This window comes from Patagioenas fasciata, chromosome 22 (genome assembly GCF_037038585.1).
Source record: "Patagioenas fasciata isolate bPatFas1 chromosome 22, bPatFas1.hap1, whole genome shotgun sequence".
NCBI lineage: Eukaryota > Metazoa > Chordata > Aves > Columbiformes > Columbidae > Patagioenas > Patagioenas fasciata.
The window spans coordinates 7,715,683-7,722,641 of record NC_092541.1 but is presented as its reverse complement, the minus strand read 5'-3'; positions in this window follow the sequence as shown (position 1 = coordinate 7,722,641).

The window sequence follows — 6,959 nt, the reverse complement described above, 5'->3', positions numbered from 1 at the left end:
GAGGGGGCGTGGCCGGCGGCGAGGGGGCGTGGCCGCGGCGCCGGCGGGCGGGAAGCGCCGGGGCGGGAAACGCCGGGTTAGGAGATCGCGTCCCCTCGGGTCCCTCGTGTCTCTTCATGTCCCATCGCGTCCCCTCGGGTCCCTCGTGTCCCTTCATGTCCCATCGCGTCCCCTCGGGTCCCTCGTGTCCCTTCATGTCCCATCGTGTCCCCTCGCGTCCCTCGGGTCCCTTCATCGTCCCCTCGTGTCCCTCGGGTCCCCTCGTGTCCCCTCATCTCCTCAGCACCCCCGCTGGAGCCCGCCCGTCCCTCCCCTCCAGGAGAGACCCCGGGGCTGGGGCGGATCCGCCATCAATCCCCCCACAGACTTTTTCCCTCTTTCCTCCCCCTCTTCCCTCTTTTGCCCCCTTTTCCCCCTTTATCCCTCTTTCCCCCCTTTTTCCCTTTCCCCCCCTTTTTCCCTCTTTTTCCTCTTTCCCCCCCTTTCTCCTCTTTCCCCTCTTGCCCCCCTTTTCTCTCTTCCCCCTTTATCCCTCTTCCCCTCTTTTTCCCTCTTTCCCCTCTTTTCCCCCCTTTTTCCTCTTTCCCCTCTTTCCCTTTTTCCCTCTTTCCCCTCTTTTCCCCCCTTTATCCCTCTTTCCCCTCTTTTTCCCTTCCCCCCCTTTCACCCCCTTTTCCGTCTTTTCCCCCTTTTCCCTCTTTCCCCCCTTTTTCCATATTTTTCCTCTTTCCCCCTTTATCCCTGTTTCCCCCTTTTTCCCTCTTTCCCCCTTTTTTCCTTCTTCCCCTCTTTCCCCCCTTTTCCCTCTTTTTCCTCTTTCCCCCCTTTTCCCCCCTCTTCCCCTCTTCCCCCCTTTTCCCTCTTTCCTCCCTTTTTCCCTCTTCCCCTCTTTCCCCCCTTTTCCCTCTTTTTCCTCTTCCCCCCCTTTCCCCCCCTTTTCCCTCTTTTTCCTCTTCCCCCCTTTCCCCCCCTTTTTCCCTCTTCCCCCTCTTCCCCCTTTTTTCCTTCTTTCCCTCCTTTTCCCTCTTCCCCTCTTTCCCCCCTTTCCCCCTCTTTTTCCTCTTTCCCCCTTTCCCCCCTCTTCCCCTTTTCCCCCCTTTTTCCCTCTTTCCCCCCTTTCCCCCTCTTCCCCTCTTTTCCCTTTTTCCCCCTTTTCCCCCTTTCCCCCCTTTTTCCCCCTTTTCCCCCTTTTCCCTCTTCCCCCGTTTCCCTCTCCCGTTTTCCCGTCCCTCCTCCCATTCCCGTGCAGCCCAACCCCTTCCCCCCTTTTCCCCAGAGCAGTTTTCATACAGATCCCCCCTTTCCCCCCAGCCCCGAACCCCCGGGGGTTTCTCAGCATCAGCAGCCACTTCACTCCCCCCAATTTAACTCTTTGTGTCCCTTTTCCAGGCTCTTTGGGAGCCCGGGTGTCCTGGGGCCGCTCTGGTTTTTGCTCCGGGGTGTTTGGAGCCCGGTGACCATGGACCTGTTTCCCTTGGGCGACGAGCTGCGTGGCTTTGCCCAGAGCCCCGGGCTGCTCTGCGGGGAAGCGCTGGACCTGAGCCTGGAGCCCAGTCTGAGCCTGGAGCCCGACCTGGAGCCCGACCTGAGCCTGGAGCCCGACCTGAGCCTGGAGCCCAACCTGAGCCTGGAGCCCGACCTGAGCCTGGAGCCCAACCTGAGCCTGGAGCCCAACCTGAGCCTGGAGCCCGACCTGAGCCTGGAGCCCGACCTGAGCCTGGAGCCCGACCTGAGCCTGGAGCCCAACCTGAGCCTGGAGTCCGACCTGAGCCTTGAGCTCAGTATTTACTACTGATCAGTATTTAGTAATGATGGTCAGTATTTATTAATGATGATCAGTATTTATTAATGGTGATCAGTAATTATTAATAACGGCTAGTATTTATTAATGACGCTCAGTATTTATTAATGATGGTCAGTATTTATTAATGACGATCAGTATTAGTGGTGATCAGTAATTATTAATAACCGTATTTATTAATGACGATCAGTATTTATTAATGATGGTCAGTATTTATTAGGGACAATCAGCATTTATTAATGATGGTCAGTATTTATTAATGACGATCAGCATTATTAATAAGGATCAATATTTATTAATGGTGATCAGTATTTATTAATAACGACCAGTGTTTATTAGTGATGGTCAGTATTTATTAATGGTGATCAGTATTTATTAATGATGGTCAGTATTTATTAAGGACGATCAGTATTTATTAATGGTGATCAGTAATTATTAATAACAGTCAGTATTTATTAATGACGATCACTATTTATTAATGATGGTCAGTATTTATTAATGACGATCAGTATTATTAATGATGATCATTATTTATTAATGATGATCAGTATTTATTAATAACAATCAGTATTTATTAGTGACAGTCAGCATTTATTAAGGACAGTCAGTATTTATGAATGGTGGTTAGTATTTATTAAGGACAGTCAGTATTTATTAATGATAGTCAGTATTTATTAAGGACAATCAGTATTTATTAATGATGGTCAGTTTTTATTAATGGTGATCAGTATTTATTAATAAGGATCAGTATTAATGATGATCAGTATTTATTAATGATGGTCAGTATTTATTAATGACAATCGGCATTATTAATAAGGATCAATATTTATTAATGGTGATCATTTATTAATAACGATCAGTATTTATTAGTGATGGTCAGTATTTATTAATGGCGATCAGTATTTATTAATGATGGTCAGTATTTATTAATAGCGATCAGTATTTATTAATGACAATCAGTATTTATTAATGACGGTCAGTATTTATTAATAACGATTGGTATTTATTAATGATGATCAGTATTTATTAATGATGGTCAGTATTTATTAATGATGATCAGCAATATGAATAAGGATCAATATTTATTAATGGTGATCAGCATTTATTAATAATGATCAGTATGTATTAATAACGATCAGTATTAATGATAACCAGTATTTATTAATGATGGTCAGTATTTATTAATGGCGATCAGTATTTATTAATAACGATCAGTATTAATGATGATCAGTATTCATTAATGATGATCAGTATTTATTAATGACAATCAGCATTATTAATAAAGACCAATATTTATTAATGGTGATCAGCATTTATTAATAATGATCAGTATTTATTAATGATGGTCAGTATTTATTAACGGCGATCAGTATTTATTAAGGATGATCAGTATTTACTAATGACGGTCAGTATTTATTAACGGTGGCTGGTATTTATCAACAATCGGTATTGATTAACGGTCGCTATCTATTAATGATGAGCATTTATTAACGGCAGAACAACCCCTGCCCGCCACCGTTGCTTCTCTCGTGCAGGGTGGGAACATCTACCGCCTGCCGACCGCGGCGCGGAGGAAAACGCCTGCGCCGGGCGGTGAGTGAACCCGTGGGAGCTCGAGGGCACGTTTGCCTTAAATCCTTGTTATTTAACCCTTTTGGCTTGAAACCTTTGAGACCGAACGCCGATTGATTCCACCGGGCAAGCTCCACCTGCCTGGAGCTTCAGTGCCGACTACGCCATCTGTTCTAAAAGCGCCGCGACTTTATAATGTTGATTTTTTTACCTATTTATCCTGATTTTTGTCACTTTAGCCACTTGGCGGCTGCTCCGGTTGAGGATGGCGGCGTCTCCATGTGCCGGAACCACGGGTGGTCGGTGGACGCCGAGAGGGGGCAGGTAACGGGCACCCATGGGTGCTGCTCATTGAGCGGGGATCTGAGCGAAGGCGGCGAGGGGGACGGCGGTGCCGTCGAAGCCCTTTGCGGGGGTCGTTACCAAATTGTGCGTAATTGGATGATTTGTGAAAGTCGCTGCCGATTGAGTGGAGATGACGGGGTGAGAAAACGAGAAACAGGGAATCGCTGCGGTGTAAAGATTCGCGTTGCGCGCTCCCGCCCGGTTCGGGTCGTGTTTAGCGTAGCGGGTTTTATTATCCTCGTTATATAATGGAGAAATAATTGGGAAGAGCAGTTTGCAAAGCGCTTTGATATCCTCCAGCGCCACCGACGCTCCCGGTTCCGTTTGTGCTCAGGTGCGCGACGCGGGCGATGCAAACACCGCGAAACCATCGTTGGGAGATGGAAACGGCGCCTCCGAACCCCCGACGCTGTCCGAAAACACCCCCCTGGTGATCCCGGTGTTGGTTCCAGTGACAAGAAACAAGGTGGGTGAGGAGTACTTGGATGGTTGTGCGATGATTCGGCAACCGGCGGCGCCGGAGTCGCTTCCCGGAGCACCCGTGTGTGTGTCCCTGGCTGAACCAAGGGTGCTACGTGCCCCAGAACCCCCCAAATTACACCCAAATAACGCTATGGGGACGCGCTCGGCGGCCGCTACCCCAGGGACGGGCTCTGGGAGGCTCCAGGCTCCCGCTGGGTTATTGATCCGAAATACGGAACCCGGCGATCGCCTCGAGTTGGGTGAAAGGGAGGAAGCATCAGCAGGACCGGAGGGTCCCCAGACCCCTCATTTTGGGGTTCGCTGCTTGCTTTTGAGCCAAAAAAGGAGGAAAAGCAGATAAACGCCCGTGTGATTTTGTGCGTTTTCCACCTTTAACCCTTTTCTCGTTCGATGTTGCCCAGGTCACCGAAAATGCGTCTCCGGATGGGAAGATCTCGCAGCAAAAAAGGCGACGGAGGCCGAAACCCCTCGTGATCCCGACACCGGGATTGAAGCGCTTTCGGCCGCCCCGCGGGGTTAATTCGGTGCGATGCGGATGTCCCCACGTAGCGCTTTGGGGGGAACACCCCGCTTTATGGTTGTGGTTTACGGGGGGTTTATCTCAACCCGGGCCGAGCGATCCCGGTGTAAAACCGCCCGTTGAACCCGGTTTGGGTTCGGCGTCCCCTCGCTGGTTTGTGGTGGCAAACGCAGAGCTTGTGCTCCCCAAAAACCCCCAAAATGGGTGATTTTGTGGAATATGGGATGGAAACAACCCCCCCAGGGATTCGCTGTGATATCGGGTGTAAAAACCACCCGAGTGCTGCGATCGACTGCAAAACCCCATTGGGATGATCCATCAGCGACCGATTTCACCAAAACGATGGGAATTGGGACAATTTGTGGTTGTGACGCCGAGGAACGGTCTCGGCACGATGATTTTGATCCTGAGCGTTGCTTTTCCCCTCTATTTCTCAATATCCCGCAGGCAGAATGGACGGCGACTTGGGATTGTGCCTGGTGAAGGACGCCCCCAAAATCAGCGTCCGGCCGTGAGTCCCCAAACCACCAAAAACGGGCGCAAAACGGGTGCGTCGCGCTTTTCCTGCCCCTCGTTTGGCCCGCCAGGACCCATTGACGTCCATTCCGAACGGAACACGAGGCGCTGATGTCACCGGCGGCGCTGATGTCGCGGCGGAACCCCGGCAACGCTTTGTTGTTCCGAGCCCTCGCAGGGCGTCTCTCCCACTCTGCCGCGTCTCGGAGCGAATCCCTGTGGTTTTCGGCCGAACCGCGCGGTTTCGGTGCCGATCGGAGCACGATGATGCCGTGAGCGCTCAGAACGCCCCCGTCCCCCCCGCCGCGCCGCCGCGGTCCCCGTCACCGCCTCCCGTCCCCTCTCCAGGCAGATCAACGTGGGGAGCGGCTTCCAGGCGGAGCTGCCGGCCCTGCGCGACCCAGCGCAGGCGCAGCAGGACGAGGAGCGCGCGGAGCTGGTCTGGAAGCCCTGGGGGGACATGGACACCGACCCGCAGGCGCCCGACCCAGGTATCGCACGCATTGGGTGCCTGGCCCACCCCACCTGGGCCCCGGGGGGGTCGTCGCTGCTCTTGGGGCTCCCAACGCTGCCTTTTGGGTAGAAATAGTGACGTTTCTCCGTGTCTTTCTTGCTCTCCGCTCCACCTGGTTGGCTCGTTTTCCGCTGTCCCGTATCGCGCCTTTTGTCCCCAAAACCCAACTTTTCCTTCTCGTATCGTACCCATTATCATGTCGCACCTTTTCTTGACCAAACCCAACGTTTCCATTGTCCTATCGCACCTTTTCTTGACAAAACCCAACTTTTCCTTGTTGTAGCGCGTCTTTTCTTGACATAAACCCAACTTTTCCTTCTCGTATCGTACCCATTGTTGTATCGCACCTTTTCTTGACGAAACCTGACGTTTCCATTGTCCTATCGCATCTTTTCTCAACAAAACCCAACTTTTCCTTGTCCTATCGCATCTTTTCTCAACAAAACCCAACTTTTCCTTGTCTTATCACGTCTTTTCTTGACAGAACCCAACGTTTCTGTTGTCCTATTGCATCTTTTCTTGACATACACCCAACTTTTCCTTGTCCTATTGCGTCTTATCTTGACCAACTCCAACTTTTCCTTGACCTATCGTGTCTTTTCTTGATAAAAGCCAACTTTTCCTTGTCCTATTGTCTTTTCTTGACATAAACCCAACGTTTCCATTGTCCTATCACGTCTTTTCTCAACAAAACCCAACTTTTCCTTGTCCTATTGCACCTTTTCTTGACAAACCCAACTTTTCCTTGTCCTATCGTGTCTTTTCTTGACATAAACCCAACTTTTGCTTGTCCTATCGTGTCTTTTCTTGACAAAACCCAACGTTTCCATTGTCCTATCGTGTCTTTTCTTGACAAAACCCAACTTTTCCTTGTCCTATTGTCTTTTCTTGACATAAACCCAACGTTTCCATTGTCCTATCACGTCTTTTCTCAACAAAACCCAACTTTTCCTTGTCCTATTGCACCTTTTCTTGACAAACCCAACTTTTCCTTGTCCTATCGTGTCTTTTCTTGACATAAACCCAACTTTTGCTTGTCCTATCACGTCTTTTCTCAACAAAACCCAACTTTTCCTTGTCCTATCACACCTTTTCTTGACAAACCCCAACATTTCCTTTATCATATCGCATCTTTTCTTGACCAACTCCAACTTTTCCTTGAATCGTACCCATTGTCGTATCACGCTTTTCCTTGAAAAACCCCAGCT